Raw genomic sequence first — 15,766 nt, 5'->3', positions numbered from 1 at the left:
TGTGTACATACAAACACACACGGAGTATTTTCTGCATCTCAACAGCTTTACCCATGCACAGTGGTTCTGCCCTGAGGCTGGGTATAAGTAAATTGACAGTCTGATTTCCCACTAATGCCATCAGAGAAAGCTCTTTCTGAATGCTAATCAGAAACTCTCATGAAGTGAGGAAAGCTTGTGTCAAAAAGCAGGAGGAAATGAGCTCTTATGGCATCTGGGAAACTGACTGGCCAGGAGGCCCGCTGCCAGCCCGTGGCACTTGCACAGCTGGCGTTGTCCCAGGTCAGCTTCCCCTTCATGAAATATTTCTGGGAGACCAGAGCAAAGGCTGCTGAAGGCTTAGTGGAAGGGGCAAAGTAGACACTGAGTATACTAGCAAAAGGAATCACACTGAGAAACGAGAAAGGTGAGGGTCTTGGAAGTGGCAATATTTAACATGAAAGACACCTGACGATCTTCAAAAGAAATCAGTTAAGGGCCAGATAATCAGCATGGCTGAGGCAAGATGGAGGGCTGGGGACCAGGTAAAAGTGACAGCAAAGAAAAAACTACAATTTCCTAAGGGAAGGGAGCAGAGAAACCAAATCTGTGATATAAAAACTATTGTTAGTTACTTGCATTTCAAACCTCCAGTGGAGATGTGGAATTCCTTTTGGAAGAGTTCAGGTAAAAGAAAAGACCTTTACAATGTTAGCTAACGAGGCAAAAGAGCCACTGAGTACATTTAACCTTCTTTCCTGGAGAGTAACAATGGAAGGTAAGGAAGCTCAGAAGGTGGAGAACTCCACGTGAGTTCTGGCCAGGAAAATGGAGAGATTGTCAATAAACAAGGGAAAAGAAGGGAGAGAGTCCAGATTATTAACATCACTGGTCACATTAGACTCTATCATATTTTAAAAGGTACTTTCTTACTTCTTGATGCATAAAGTACTTAGAAATGCACTACCAAAGTCTGGCTACATGGAGGCCTGCTAGAGACCCCCTTTAATGAATAAACCAGAGTGATGTGTAATTAGAACCTCAACAAGCAGCAAGTTACTTCCTTTAGAACTCTACAACACTGGGTTAATAGTGAAGTTGTTTTCCTAAATAATGCAGGTAACCCCCCTAAAGCCCCAGGGTGATAGCTAAGCACTTTTTAACCATCACGAATTTTGTTAGCATGCTCTTTCTTTCTACAAATGCTAGTTCTGCTCAAATTAAGAGAAATTTCAAATAATCAGATTGAAATTTAATTCTCCCCTTCTGCCACTTGTCAGATGGTTGAAAGGAGTGTATGAGTATTTAATATAAAATAAAGACTTCTGATAAATCATCTTTCATCAACAAAAGCCAGTAGAAAAATGTCTAAATTCATCACACAAAGACCTCCATGATTTGATCTATTACACTGGAGGTGCAGGAAAGGGCCTGGCACCATGCTTCATGCTCTGTACATTATTTCATCACTTATTTCACTTATCGATAGCATCTCAATGGAGGTGAGCATTATCGTTCTCATTTTCCCTCATTCTCATTATCTCTCCCAGATGCTCAGGGAGGCAAACGAACTTGCCCAATATTTAAATTATCTCCCAGTCTTTCTGCTAACTCACACTTACTATCTATAGTAACATGGTGTCCCAGCAAAACTCACGAAGCCTATAGCTAGACTTTAGTCATAATATTTACCCCAACTCCACCTCTAACTGCCTCCCCAGGTATTTCTCCTCATAATGTATCTAAACTGTACACTTTCTTAAAGCGTTTCCTGATCACTACCAGTTAGCAATGACTTCTCTTTGAGAGGGGAGACCCTCTCACATCCTTCTATTTTACCTCCTCCTTCCTCCACTTCCAGATGGGAAGGAGGGTGAAGAAGGAAAAAAATAAAAAAAATACCAAAGAGCTGGGAAAATGACTCCCTTTTTTAGTTCCCAGCATCTCTACTATCTGTTAACCTGTAAAGAGCTACAAATGAATGTTATCCCTGCTGGAGCCTGGCACTGGGTCATGCCCCCACATCTGCATGGACCAGGCTCCCTCCTGAAAACACCTCTGCCAACAAACAGCCTGTTGACCGTCTTGCCTCTGTAAGCCCCCTCCCCTGCCAGTCTCTGCTCATGCTGCATATGAATTAGCAAATCAATGAAGCCAAAAGATTGTAAGGTAGAACATCCAGCAATTGGACAATGACATAGTTCCGCCTCAGTTTCTCCTTTAGTGTTGTAAGCCTATAAAAGGGGAGAGAAGCTGCAGCTCGAGGGGCTCAGTGGATGAGGCTGTAGCTCCCTGCCAAATAAAAAGCCACTTCCTTCCTCAGTTTGGTGTTTAAGAGGTTTGTTCCTTGGTGCTCCTGCTTCATTTTCTCCCAACAAATGACAACAACATTTATTGGACATCTAGTAACACACATGTGCCATTTCTGGTTTTTTGAAGTGCGTATGTTCTTTTTGTCAACACATATGAAGTTGATGGTGAGGAAGTCCTTTCCTAGAGGATCAATGTGCCCAGAATTATGCATAATATAAGATGCTTTACAAATATTTGGGGCAAGAAGAGGAAAGAAAAGGAAAGATGAGAAAAGAAAGCAATGGGAAATTATTACCTACTTCCAAAAGTTGGTTTGGACATACTCAAATAGTGTTTATTTATATGTTTACATATTTTCCACCAAATACTTACTAGTGAGGACATTATTGCATGTATTGGTAGTTAAACAGAAGCTGGAATCAATTGGCTAGTCTGGTTTCTATTTTCCCATTGTGTACTCAGCTGTGCTTCCATTGTTGGGGAACAATGGGAAGGCAAGTTGTTAATAGACATTCACAATTCAAAGAGAAATAAAAGGAAGGTCTGTTTGCATTCCCTGCCAGCTGTCCCTCCTTGCTAATGTCTCCCAGGGAAGAATGCATTTTCAGAGATTGGGATCAGCCCCAGAATTGTACCATCAGATGTATCTGGAATGATTATGCCAATGGATACAGTAAGCTCTCCCCTTACCTCTCTTATGAAGAGATGCATCACCTGTTCTGGAAGGCTGTGAGTGTGGGTTCTTGACTATAGAAACAGACTTCCAATTGCCTCTCTGCAAGGCTGCTCTGAAAAGTAGGAGCTGTTGAGAAGATGTTACATTATAAAAGAGCAAAACCTTACTGAGTGAGAGATTCCAGAGTGACAATCTCTCGGTGCCTGGGGCTATGTGAAGCTCCCATTTGATTTTGATGCTCACTGGCATCTTTAGTCAGGGAAGGCTGTGTGTAATCTTTGTTTCTCCATGGCTGGCTGACTAGGCAGGGCTCATCATCAGAAAAGGCTTACCATGAAGGGGACTGGAAGGTCGATGACCACAAGCCTCCCAAAGGAGGGCGTCAGTGACACCTATAGGAGAAGACTTGAAACAAAAGGGGATGCCAACACGTTACTCTGACACCTGCCGTCTGCCACCTTCCACGAATGTCTGTGGATTCTAAAAATGAAAGTTAAAAAATATAATAATGTATTGATTATTTATATATTTAGAAATGCACTACCAAAGACTGACTACAGGGAGGCCTGCTAGAGACTCCCTTTAAGGAATAAACCAGAGTGATGTGTAATTAGAACCTCCCAGTCCCCTTCATGGTAAGCCTTTCAAAACAAGGCTCTGTAAAGCCTTGATTAGGGTCCTGGTACTAATGGACACTATTAACTTTATTTTCAAGAAGGAGACATTGAATACAAGGCCATGGGTAAAGAGTGGTGCCAGCCTGGCAGCTGGCAACTATTAATAGATCCAGCTCACATATATATTTTAGCTTGTTTGTTTTGGCCCATGCATTTTTTTTTTTTTGTCTAAATGCAATTACTTACTCATATGTAAAAACTGGAAGCTTCTATAGTCAAAATAAGTCTCTATTATATAGCTTTGAAAAAAAAACTGGAAGATCTGAAAAACACATTACTTGACTTGCTAACAACTTGGCAGAGCTCTGGGGGAGAAGTGGAGATTGTAAACAAGGAATATGTATCAAGATGACCAAAGACTCGTCCTCTCACTCTTTCCTTTATCTCCCCCTTTTCACTAATGTGTGGCCCATAGAGACATCTGAGTTTGTGGCTCAGAATAAAATCTTGGCAATTTGATTATCAGCGAAGCCCTGCAGCCATTCTACCAAATACGGAGTTTTTCCTGTCAAGAAACAACATTTTAACTGTGGTTTCCTCTTACCTCTGCTTAGGGGCAAGCTTTTTATCATACAACTCACATTCTTCTACTCTAATTTGCTTTCATTTATGGCATAGACTAATTGTAGCTCCTTCACACAGTTGAGAGTTGGAAAACACAGTTAAAAAAAAATGAGCTCCAGGACTGAGTGTTGTGTTGTATTGTATTCGGTCTCTGGGAATATGAGACATTGGCAAGTTCCAGCCCTCGGTGATGGTGCTTATTTCTCTGCAGCTACTGAGCACCAAGTGGAACGCCATCATGGTGAAAGACGTATTTGAAATGAACTCCTCCTTCCTCATACCGGATATGCTGGCTTGTATCTCTTCCATCTAGGAGTGGAGACAGCCTGTGGTCACTAGGGGAGTAGCATAGGTAGGGTGAATCAACCCATTAGGAACATGAGGAGCAGGCCTTGGTGCTTTTATTAGCTTTGATTTGTGTTGCCTTCAGGGCTCAAGTGCAGGGTTGATAAAAAAGAACTAAGCAGTTATAGATTGTGCACTGCTCGTCGCTGTGGTTTATATCCGACGTCTGCGAAGGTTTTATTGGATTATTGGTGGTGTGTTTATTTGCCTGAGCACAAAAAGTCCTGCTAGGCCTTGAGAATAATACAGAGAGCAGGGACTTTGTGGTATTATAGGATTTAGGGAAAAGTCAGCATCCTGTACCCTGGGTAGCAGAGAGAGGGGAAAGGAGCAGGTATTAAAAGGCACAGGATATGGACTATAATTTATGCTGAGACTACTGAATAGATGTGGAGGGAGCCTGAGACAATTGAATGATGTGGAGGGCACCTGGCAAGCCAGGGCCAACTATTCCTTAATTGTGAATCAGGATTCCCTAAGATATTTGTGCTGACATAACTCGTTTTGCTTTGCAATTGAGGAGGTTATGGAAGGACAGTGGAAGAAGGCTGCTCAGCAACATCCCAACTGGTTGATGGGTGAACCAGTCTTTCATAGAAATAAAATAAATATGTACTCCCACGGATAAAATGCATTTGTTAGGCTCTACAACAAGGATTCTCTTCATCAGCACTATTGACATTTGGATCATCAAATTCTTTGTTATGGGGACTGTTCTGTGCATTGCAAGAAATTTGGCAATGACCTCTCCTCATTTAATGCCCATTGTTTCCCCGCCTAGTTGAGAAAACACAAAATGTCTCTAGATATTGTCAAATGTCTCTGTCAGGGGGAAAACGGAGCAAAATTTCTCCCTGCTTAGAACCACTGCTTTACACAAGCTAGAGTGTGTGTATATACACACACTTTTGGGAGATTCAATTTCTTCATGAAATTGCAAAGAGAAAACTTCAAACACAATAATTTTGATTAACTTAATTCCCTGGAAATGAGTCTCAGAATAGCATTCCAGAAACAAAAGTTGGAACATTTTTAAAGAAGGAGAATAGATGGGTAGTACAGTAGTTTTAGGCAGGCCTTACCTCAACAAATGTTTGAATCTACAACCTGAGGTAGGAATCTACATAACCATGAAATATAAAGCAGCTAAACCACATCTCGGGGTGTCAATATTGATTCTTGGACAACGTATTTCTAGAATCGCTAAATCAGGAAGTATAAAAACCTCCAGTAGAAATAGAAAAACAGTCTTTCTATTCTGGCCTCGAAATTTAAAGCCTAGCTTTTATCTTTGGATCCCAACAATAATAACATTAGGAGGCTGAGATCCCTGTGCCTCTCTGGAAGAACCACAGAAATGGACATTGATTTTGTCCCCTTTGTCACTAAGTGGAAGTCGTGTCACAGCTGCAAAGCTCCCTATGATGCTTGAGTTGAAAGAGAACAGGAGGAAATCTGGTTTACCTCCATATATTGCCTGCCAATCTTTTGACCATGAAGTAACTTTTAAATTAAGAGTGCACTGGGGGTATAAGCATAGTTGCCAGAGTTACTTTTTTGGCAGAGGTTTCCTTTTTATCGTATTGGGGAAAGAATAGATGAAGATAGTGAAGATCATCCATTTGTTAAATGATCTTAGACAATGGAAGACGTCTGAGCATCCAGTAGAGTCCAGTTGGGCCGGAGAAAAGCAAACAAAAACTCCTAAGACTTTTGAAGTATCCCCATCTCAATTGTGCTTTATGTGCATGGAAGTACGTCACCCACATGTGGGTCTATAGCTCAACAGACAGTGTCTTAGATTGAACAACCAGCACTGATACCAAGCAGTGGACCAAGGAAGAAAATACTTCGTCAGACATTCCGGAAGTCAACTGACCTCAGTGTTAAAGAGTTAAACTACTCAGTGTCAGGTTTAGTAAGATATCCAAACTCAGAGAGATCAACAGTTGGAAGTTATTAACAATCTACAGAGGGGTCACGAGGTTTTATGTAACTAAGAAAATGAGAAGAAAGAGGAGTGGGAAAACAGAAACACGGTCGTTTACTGATCATCATCAGTGCTCTAGGAGCCAGGCTAGGTGCTCCACTCCTGACAACAGCATTGTAGAGGAGGACTGTCTAGATCACATAACTCATCTAAGTCACTTAGACAGTAAGTAGCAGTGCTGGAATTAATAAGATCTGTACAATTCCAGATTCACACAGTGAGGGAAGCCTGCCATTTTTCGTGTGTTTCTACAGTAAGAAAAGTTTTAGCCAGAATCGAATACTCTTTGAATTATCTCTTTGATAGAGAAGTGTTCTTTCCTTTCAGCATGAGCCTTAGAAGTGCTAGAAAATCATACTAGTTAGATTGTCTGAGTCAAGACCCATGGAGGCCTCTATGCAATTTCTCAAAATGTGACCCCTGCAGGGCCCACATCAGAGTCATGGAATAGCACTGGTTAAAAATGAATAACCCTGGGACTCACCACGAGAGCCACCAAATTAAGAACTCTGAGGCTGTGGACTGACGAGATGCATTTTTATCAGGATTTTATCCTGATTAAAATTTGAGAGCTGCTTAATTAAGTTGTATGTTGGGGAATATAGGAAACCTAGGAAAGGGAGTCCTAAAGACACTTGAGTGAGTAATATCAGAATTTCCTTCTCAGAGGCAAGTCAATTTGAGGATTTGAACCAAGAAGTGCTACGGGATTTACTAACTACAGAGTTTTCAAGAATCACTGCTCTGCCAATGAACTGTGAAGTCAATGAAATCCCCAAATCAAACCTACTTGGAATTTGTCCTTGGCAGAGAGTAGCATGGGTAAGACTAGCTGTAGGCTATAAAAACTTACACCTATATTCAGAATCTATAGGTCTAGGAGATGAGGGGGCTCAAGAAAGAAGCCTCTAGACAGTGTGTTGATGCTGTACGCCTGCCAGTCTGTGATTCAAGGATAGTTACTGGAGGATCACAAATATGTACTTTACAGACATCTTGCCCTGTAGTTTTTAAATTCAGGGTTTTTTTTTCTTTGTCCTTTTTAAAGTAATGCCTTTTTATTTTGCTCTTATTTTCAGAGAGTCTCATGTGGAACAAGAAATAGAATGCTTGGCATGGGGAAAAAAAGGTATGTTGGACTTTGGTGTTATGAGATGGCTGCAATTCATATCTGAGACCCAGAAAACTCACAATAACACTAGCTTATAAAATAAGTTATTTTTCTTTTGGAGTCATTTCAACCAGAAGTATGACCCTCATAGTGTCAGGGACCCAGGTTCCTTCTACCTTATAAATTTATATAGTTTCCATTGTCAAAGTTATGGTCCCAGACGACTGATGACTGAAACACCACTTTCACTTTCACCTGATTGGCCAAAGATGGTCACATGGCCATACTTAGTAATAAGGAATCCGGCAAACTTAGTCTTTATTTCAGGTGGCTGTGTGTCAAGCTAAAAACAAGGGAAAAGCTTCCATTACTAATGAAGAATGAATGAAGAGAGTATTTTAGAAAAAATGCTGGTCTCTTTCACAAAACTAAATGCCCCTCCCCACCAAAATAACTAGATATAAATTCTCTAACTTGTTAAGAATTAGAGTATTTTTAGATGTCCATAAAAGAATGTTGAATGATACTTTTAAAGCTTATCTCATTTTTGGAGTCCTATGACTTTATGCTTATCAGACATATGACATGGGTCATTTTCATGGTTAAATTGATAGGTGAGTGAGTTATTGGTAAGAATGGGTGTTGTAACCATGAACTGACATGTAATTTTAAAGGACAATATAATTAGGTAGCTTGATAATAGTAAAAAAAAATTAATGCGATCATTAATTGTATATGACACCACACATAAGCATTATATTGTTAAGAAAAAAAAAGCCTTTTCCTAAAAGAAAAGAATTAAAAGGGGATACTCAGAATAATTGTTTTTATGTTAAAAAAAAAAAACTACAAATTTACCTTGTTCATTAAAAAGATAGAAGGAAATGAAATAAAGTATCCATTATGAAAGTAACTATTTTTTCTTACCCAGAATTTGGACTGATCTGATCAGCTCATCTAATCACATATTTGCATATATTCTCAGCTCCTGTTTTCTTACCGCCTACATTCTTCCAAGTAACTGAATGTAGGTAGGGAAAAATACATTACTCTGCTGACTGGGCTCACTTCAAATTCATGATGGAAAATTTCTAGTGGACTCAGTGCTACCAAGTCATCACAGTATGTTTCTTTTGCTCATTTATTCTCCTAGTCTCTTGTTGAACAATTATTTACCTCTTTCTTTCTCCTGTAACCTTCAACAATTCTTCCCCACCTTCATTCTCAGTCAATGATCATACTTCCAGTTTCAGTGGTAAAATTGAAGCCATCAAAAAAGATCTTCCAAAGACTCCCACAACCTCCTCTAACCATCTTCCAGAATCTATTTCCATATACTCCACCTCTCTCCTGTTACTATAAGTAAACTAGCCATGGCACTCTATAAAGTCAATGCTTTCACGTATGCATCAAAGGCACTCTATAAAGTCAATGCTTTCACAGATGCGTCAAATCCTATTTCCTCATCCTCATTCTGGAGGCCATCCAGCAATTCTTGCCTCTCTTCCAGACTGTAAGTTTTGCCTCTCTGCTAGACCATTCCCAACAGCATTCAAACATGGTATCGTTTCTCCATCTGTCAAAAAAGGGTCTCTTAATATCACTCTTCCTTCCAACATTGGCCATTTCTCCATTTCCCTTTGCATCAAATTTCAAATTCTTCTTTTATTATCTCACACTCATGCCAAAGTCATCAATGGCCTTGTTTTCAAATCTCCTGGTTTTCCTTCGACCTGATGTATTTCCTTCTACCTTGTCTTCTCTTAGTCTCTCCATTTCAATTCTTCATGACAAAGGGCCCAGGAATAAGTAAGTCAAATTTATTTCTACAGCCCAGAGCTTTCCAGTGAACTCTTGGCTCATTATCTGATTACGAACTTGACATTACTACTTGGATATCTGAGGGAAATCTTAAACTAAACATTTGCAGAACCAATTGTTTATATTGCCCCCACCTGCTCCAAACCTATTAAACTCAGTTTTCCCCATCTCTGTTGATGGGAAACTCCATTCTTCCAATGGCTCAGGCCAAAAACCTGGAAGCTCTCCATGATTCTTGTTTTTTCTCCCACCCACTGCATCCAATTTATTATAAAGTCCTATTGGCTCTGCCTTCAAATCAGAATTTCATCCTCACCACTTTCAATACCAGCACCCTGCATAAGAAGGCATCATTAGCCCTCACTGAGAACTGTAAAAGCCTCCTACCTCACTTTTCTCTTTCCACTCTTGCCCTCCCCTTCCTGTCCTCCCCAACAACATCATAGTTTTCCCAAAGTGTAGTAAAAGTGAGACCTTCAAAATGTAAGGCAGATTAGCCCACTAACTTCTCATTTCTCTGAGGGAAAATTCTAAACCCCTTATCATGGCCTAAAAGGCTATAGGTTCTGGTCCTTGAGCAAGTCTTTGAAATCATGCCACTGCACTACAGCCAGGGCAACAGAGAGAGACTCCATCTCAAAATAAAAAAAGGAAACATTTATTTCCTAACACTCTATTCATTCCTTATAACGATCAGTCACATTGGCCACACTGCTGTTCCTTAGAAATGCCAGACATGCTTCTACCTTGACTCCTCCTCCCTCTGGAAGGTTCTTCCATCAGATACCTGCATGGCTCACCTCTTCACATATTCAAATTATCGCCCAAATTTCACCTTCTCAATAACACCCTTACCTTACTTCCAGAATTTCCAAACTCTTTTCCTTTCATTCTTCTGATATTTATTACCTTCTAGTAATCTGTATGATTCATGCATTTATTGTGCATTTCATATTGGAAATTTTACATATTTTCTTTTTTTTATTTTGAGATGGAGTCTCTCTCTGTTGCCCAGGCTGTAGTGCAGTGGCACGATTTCCGATCACTGCAACCTCTGCCATCTGGGTTCAAGCAATTCTCCTATCTCAGCCTCCAGAGTAGCTGGGATTACAGGTGCACACCACCACGCCTGGCTAATTTTTGTATTTTTAGTAGAGACAGGGTTTCACCATGTTGGCCAGGCTGGTTTCAAACTCCTGACCTCAGGTGATCTGCCCACCTTGGCCTCCCAAACTGCTGGGATTACAGGTATGATCCACTGTGCCCAGCCAGAAATTTTACATATTTTCTTTTTTTTTTTTTAATTATTATACTTTAAATTCTGGGGTACATGTGCAGAATGTGAAGAATTGTTATGTAGTTATGCACATGCCCTGGTGGTTTGCTGCATCCAACAACCCATCATCTACATTAGGTATTTCTCCTAATGCTATCCCTCCTCTATCCCTCCACCCACTGCTATTCTTCTCCTAGCTCCCCACTCCCCAACAGGCCCTCCCTGGCCTGTTCCCCCTACTGTCTCCATGTGTTCTCATTGTTCAATACCCACTTATGAGAGAGAACATGTGGTGTTTGGTTTTCTGTTCTTGTGTCAGTTTGCTGAGAATGACGATCCCATTTTCTAACTTGCATAAGAACAAGGATTTCTATCTGTTTTGTTCATTGATGTATTCTTGGCCTTTAAAACAACAGCTAGCATACAGTAAGTAATCAACATTCATTTAGATCATTAACAAATAAGGGACAGGGACACAGGTTATTTTTTTGTCTTCATGTTTTAAACATTTCTACTTTACAAATTATCTTGGATTTGTTTTACTACATACGTAGTAAAAAAAAAAGACAGATGAAAATTAAGATTTTTAAACTATTAATTCTATTAGCTCAAGCAAATACTAACCTTTTAATGTTACATAAATCAATTAATTTGCTGAACTTCCATTTGTATATTTTTAAAATGGGTTTTAAAGTGTTAGCCTTTTATCTGAGCTAGAGAAGCTCACATAAGAGGAGAAGAAAACAACGTGTTCAAACACATTAAGTCATAGCAGAATAAGGAAATGTCATGACACTTTAAAAAGCTAAGAAAAAAATTAATTCAACTTTTCCTGGAAAATTAAGGGTTGATTTTAAAATATATCTTTTAGAATGTATTTTCATGTATAATTTAAGAATGAACACTTATAACTTAATTACTCACCACCTATCAAAAACATGTGAAAGCAGAGTCATTCCATTTTCTCAACATTACTTATTTAGTGATGAAAATAGCATGATCAAGGTTATAGGACTGACTAACGGCAAAAAATGAGATTGTGGGCCCCTGACTTTCAGTCCAGAGCTCTTCCTATAAGACCATACAGGATTCTATGGGAAAAAAGTGATTTACAGTGGGGCAGAGTATACTATTGGTGAAGTATACTCAGTAACTTAGAGAAAAGAAAGAAGTATAACCCAAACTCAGGGCAAAGAGTCTTGAGTGTGGGAAGGGAACATGAGACACATCCCTTTCCTCTCAGTTAGGCAGGGAACCAGGAAAAGTAAACAGAAAGACATGGATAATAGAAACAAAGAGATTGAAAACAAAACCTTTTCTATGAGAAGAGGATAAATGAGACTGGAAAGTACTCTCAAGTTCGAGAGGACTGTCTAGGGTGCAACATTCCTATTTTCAGGAAACCTGCTAATAGCCACTAAACTGAAATTAACAAAACCAGACATGAGTAAGCCTTCCATTTAGAGTTGTTACTGCTGCCATGCAAATCAGCATGGCTCTCTGCAGAACCATTTACATGGAATTACCCATAATGCTTGACACCATGATAATTCCCTACTGCCCTGATGCATATTCTACTGACAGCATTGAAACTCTGTCAAAGGGAAAAAGTAAATGATTCAGCAAACTGTTGATGTAAGATGTGGAAATAAACATTCAGAAATTCTGCTACATGCCAAGATATACTCCCAACCTGGCTGAGAAAGAGAGCAAGGATATTACGCATTCAGAGGAGTTACACAAAATGTTCCCAACTCAACCTGAAAACAATGCCTGATTGACATGTGGTCAGAAGTCAAGCTTAAACCTGAAAAGCAAGCTGAGGAGTTTGAGACTTTCGTTTCGGTTTTTGTTTTTTAACTTTGTTGTCCTAATGTTCCATGGCCCAGAATTCTATGTGCTTGAAATGTTCAGCTTGTTCGTGGTGTAGTACAAATAATAAGGATTTAAAAATTAGAAAACCAGGACTGCAATGCAGGCTCTGACATTCCTAATTCATTCTGTGAGCTTGGACTGCGTACTTGACCTTCTTGACATTTCTAAGATTAAAGAATCTGATTAGCTGATCACTGTAGTTTCTATCTACTCTAAAATTCTAGGATGTCTTACAGCTTTTACCTTTCTCAACTGTCAGTCAACAGTGTTCTTGTGACCTTCATAGAAGGCGCACAGAAGACGGTCAGAAGATCACAGAGTCATCAGGGCCACGCTCTAGGCAATGTAGCGAATTCCACTGAGCCTCTGTTTTCACATATGCTAAATAAAATCACAATAGAAAATCTGCTCGGTTATTAAATTTTATGATTAAATAACAATGTATGCTTATTCTTCCCCTTTTTAATTTTAAAATATTTCAACCCCCACCCCCGCCCACAGAGAAAAGCTAAAAGAACAATACAACGGACACTAACCTATTCTTCCCCAATTTTTAACATTTTGCCACACTTGCCTGCTCTCTTTTTACACACACCAGTATATGTATATGTATATTACTTTTACCAAACTATTTTAAAATAGCTTACAGACCCTAAAACATTTGACACCTCAATGCACGATATCATCTAAGATCAAGAATAGTCTTCTTCATAACTACACCATTTCAAAATAAAAATGTTTTAACATTAACAAGATAATATTAACTAATATACAGTTGATATCCAATGTTTTGTAATTAAATCAGATATTTGATTATCAAAGCTTCACCTTTATTTTACTTTTTTTCTTTTTGAGACAGAGTCTTGCTATTGTCGCCCAGGCTGGAGTCCAGTGGCTCACTCTCCACTCAATGCAACCTCCACCTCTCAGGTTCAAGTGACTCTCCTGCCTCAGCCTCCTGAGTAGCTGGGACAACAGGTGTGTACCACCATGCCTGACTAATTTTTTTTTTGTTATTAGTAGAGATGAGGTTTGAACATGTCAGTCTGGCTGGTCTCGAACTCCTGACCTCAGGTGATCTGCCCACCTCGGCCTCTAAGTGCTGGGATTACAGGCCTGAGCCACCGCACCCGGCCACTTCTCTTTTCCTGCAGACTAGCCCTTCAGTTCTTTTGTTTGTATGCTTTTCTAGTCTTGCATGATACTGAATTTTTTTTTTAGTTCAGGCCAATTGTTTTATAAAATGAATCACACAAAACACATGACCAAATCTAATGTTGAATGAAGGACGCCAGACATGAGGCATCACACAAAAAAAAAAAACAAAACAAAACACACACACACAAAATGTATCTATGCTCTTAGAATTAAGGACAGCAATTACCTGTAAGAGTTAGTGGCTGAATAGGAGCATAGAGCTGAGTTATTAAGGTTGAAAGTCTTGACTTAGGGCTGATTGAGTGTGTGCTCACATATTACACATGAAATCTTTCTTTTCTTTTTTTTTTTTTTTTGTAGAGACAGGCTGTTGCTATGTTTCCCATAATCTCAACTCCTGGCCTCAAGCAATCCTCTCACCTCGGCCTCCCCAAGTGCTCCACCATGCCCAGTCTACTTGTCAAAATAAAATGAATTTTAAAATTGAGATAAATATACTCAGAGTTGCTTTGATTCCCTACTCTCATAATATAATGAAAAAAGTAGTCAAAAATGTATAGAAGTCGTGATGATTAGATTAATACAGTCAACAAAAGTGTATGAATAGACAGACAGCATATTTAATGTTTCTTCTACAAACGAAATTTTTTTAAAGTCCCAAAAGAATAGTTTAAAGGTTTTCTTTTGCTGGGACACAAAACTGCAATAAGTCACCCAAATTAGAGATTGCATAGACTGCATTATTTAATCAAGATTGAGTAACGGTAAAAATTGCAAAAACAACTTCACATGATCCTAAAGTTGAAAGCTGCTCTTCTAAGAACCTGTTGAATTGAACAGTAAAAGCATAATAAAATAGTAAACTCTTTAAATATGTCCACACAACAAATATAAACATGCATAAATAAAATTTTAAGTACTTTGTCATTAAATAATAATTTTTACCCTTAAGAATTTAGAAAAAGAATATAAAATCAACCGCAAGAAAAAAAGAAAAAAATAATAAAATGCAGTAAAAACTATTTATTTTAATATGTCAAGTTAATTACTGAAAAAATATGTAAACCAGCAGATATAGCAAGTAAATCTAAGAACTAGTTCTTCTAAAAAAAAAATAGACAATACTCCAAAATTTAAAAAGTCCTACAAAGCTAATTAGGAAAAGAAGTTAGAGATAACTTAATATACATAAAATTTCTTTCAAAGTACTTAAAACAAATTAAGTTCTCAATATTATTCATATTGACAAAGAAAATCAAGGCTATGGTAGCAGATATAGGAGCACATAGGAAATTAAAATAGGAGAATGTTGCCAAACTTTTTTTTTTTTGAGACGGAGTTTCACTCTTTTTACCCAGGCTGGAGTGCAATGGCGCGATCTCGCCTCACCACAACCTCCGCCCCCTGGGTTCAGGCAATTCTCCTGCCTCAGCCTCCTGAGTGGCTGGGATTACAGGCACGCACCACCGTGCCCAGCTAATTTTTTGTAATTTTTAGTAGAGACGGGGTTTCACCATGTTGACCAGGATGGTCTCGATCTGCCGACCTCGTGATCCACCCGCCTCGGCCTCCCAAAGTGCTGCGATTACAGACTTGAGCCACCGCGCCCGGCCGGCAAACTTTTAAAATCAGGATGAAATAAATGTTATCTTTGGAATAGGTGTAAATTATAAAATAAATTTAATGAAACATATAAAACCTAAATAACTTAATAAACATGAAAAGTATGTGACTAGACACATATTCTAGGACTATATATGTTAGGATATACATGCGTGTACCTCTCAAAAGAAGATACCTCTATTTTATAAGAGCTTATAAGAAGCCAGCCCATCTTTCTCTTAATAAACAATGTACTACAAAACAGGATGCCTGAAATTGCTACAGCCATTTTGCTTCCACTCAGGGAGCCAGCCTAAAAAGTTTGTCACCCCGGAAGTCAGAACTGAGATGCAAAAAGAAACCAAGTCATTGATGTCAT

At 39.0% G+C, this 15,766-nt stretch overlaps 1 protein-coding gene and 1 long non-coding RNA gene across 2 annotated transcripts in view; one reads left to right on the top strand and one right to left on the bottom strand.

The window, feature by feature from the left end:
* The window catches only part of AGBL1 (AGBL carboxypeptidase 1), a 798,761-nt gene that overhangs the window by 264,085 nt on the left and 518,910 nt on the right, over positions 1-15,766 (bottom strand). The gene's annotated exons all lie outside the window — the stretch shown is intronic.
* On the top strand, positions 1,704-14,267 carry LOC128932497 (uncharacterized). The gene is made up of 4 exons (XR_008482384.2): positions 1,704-2,965; positions 7,624-7,673; positions 13,487-13,605; positions 14,146-14,267. It is a non-coding gene; the product is annotated as an uncharacterized LOC128932497 (long non-coding RNA).

Source organism: Callithrix jacchus, chromosome 6, assembly GCF_049354715.1.
Source record: "Callithrix jacchus isolate 240 chromosome 6, calJac240_pri, whole genome shotgun sequence".
Lineage (NCBI taxonomy): Eukaryota > Metazoa > Chordata > Mammalia > Primates > Cebidae > Callithrix > Callithrix jacchus.
This window is presented reverse-complemented; position numbering and strand designations above follow the sequence as displayed.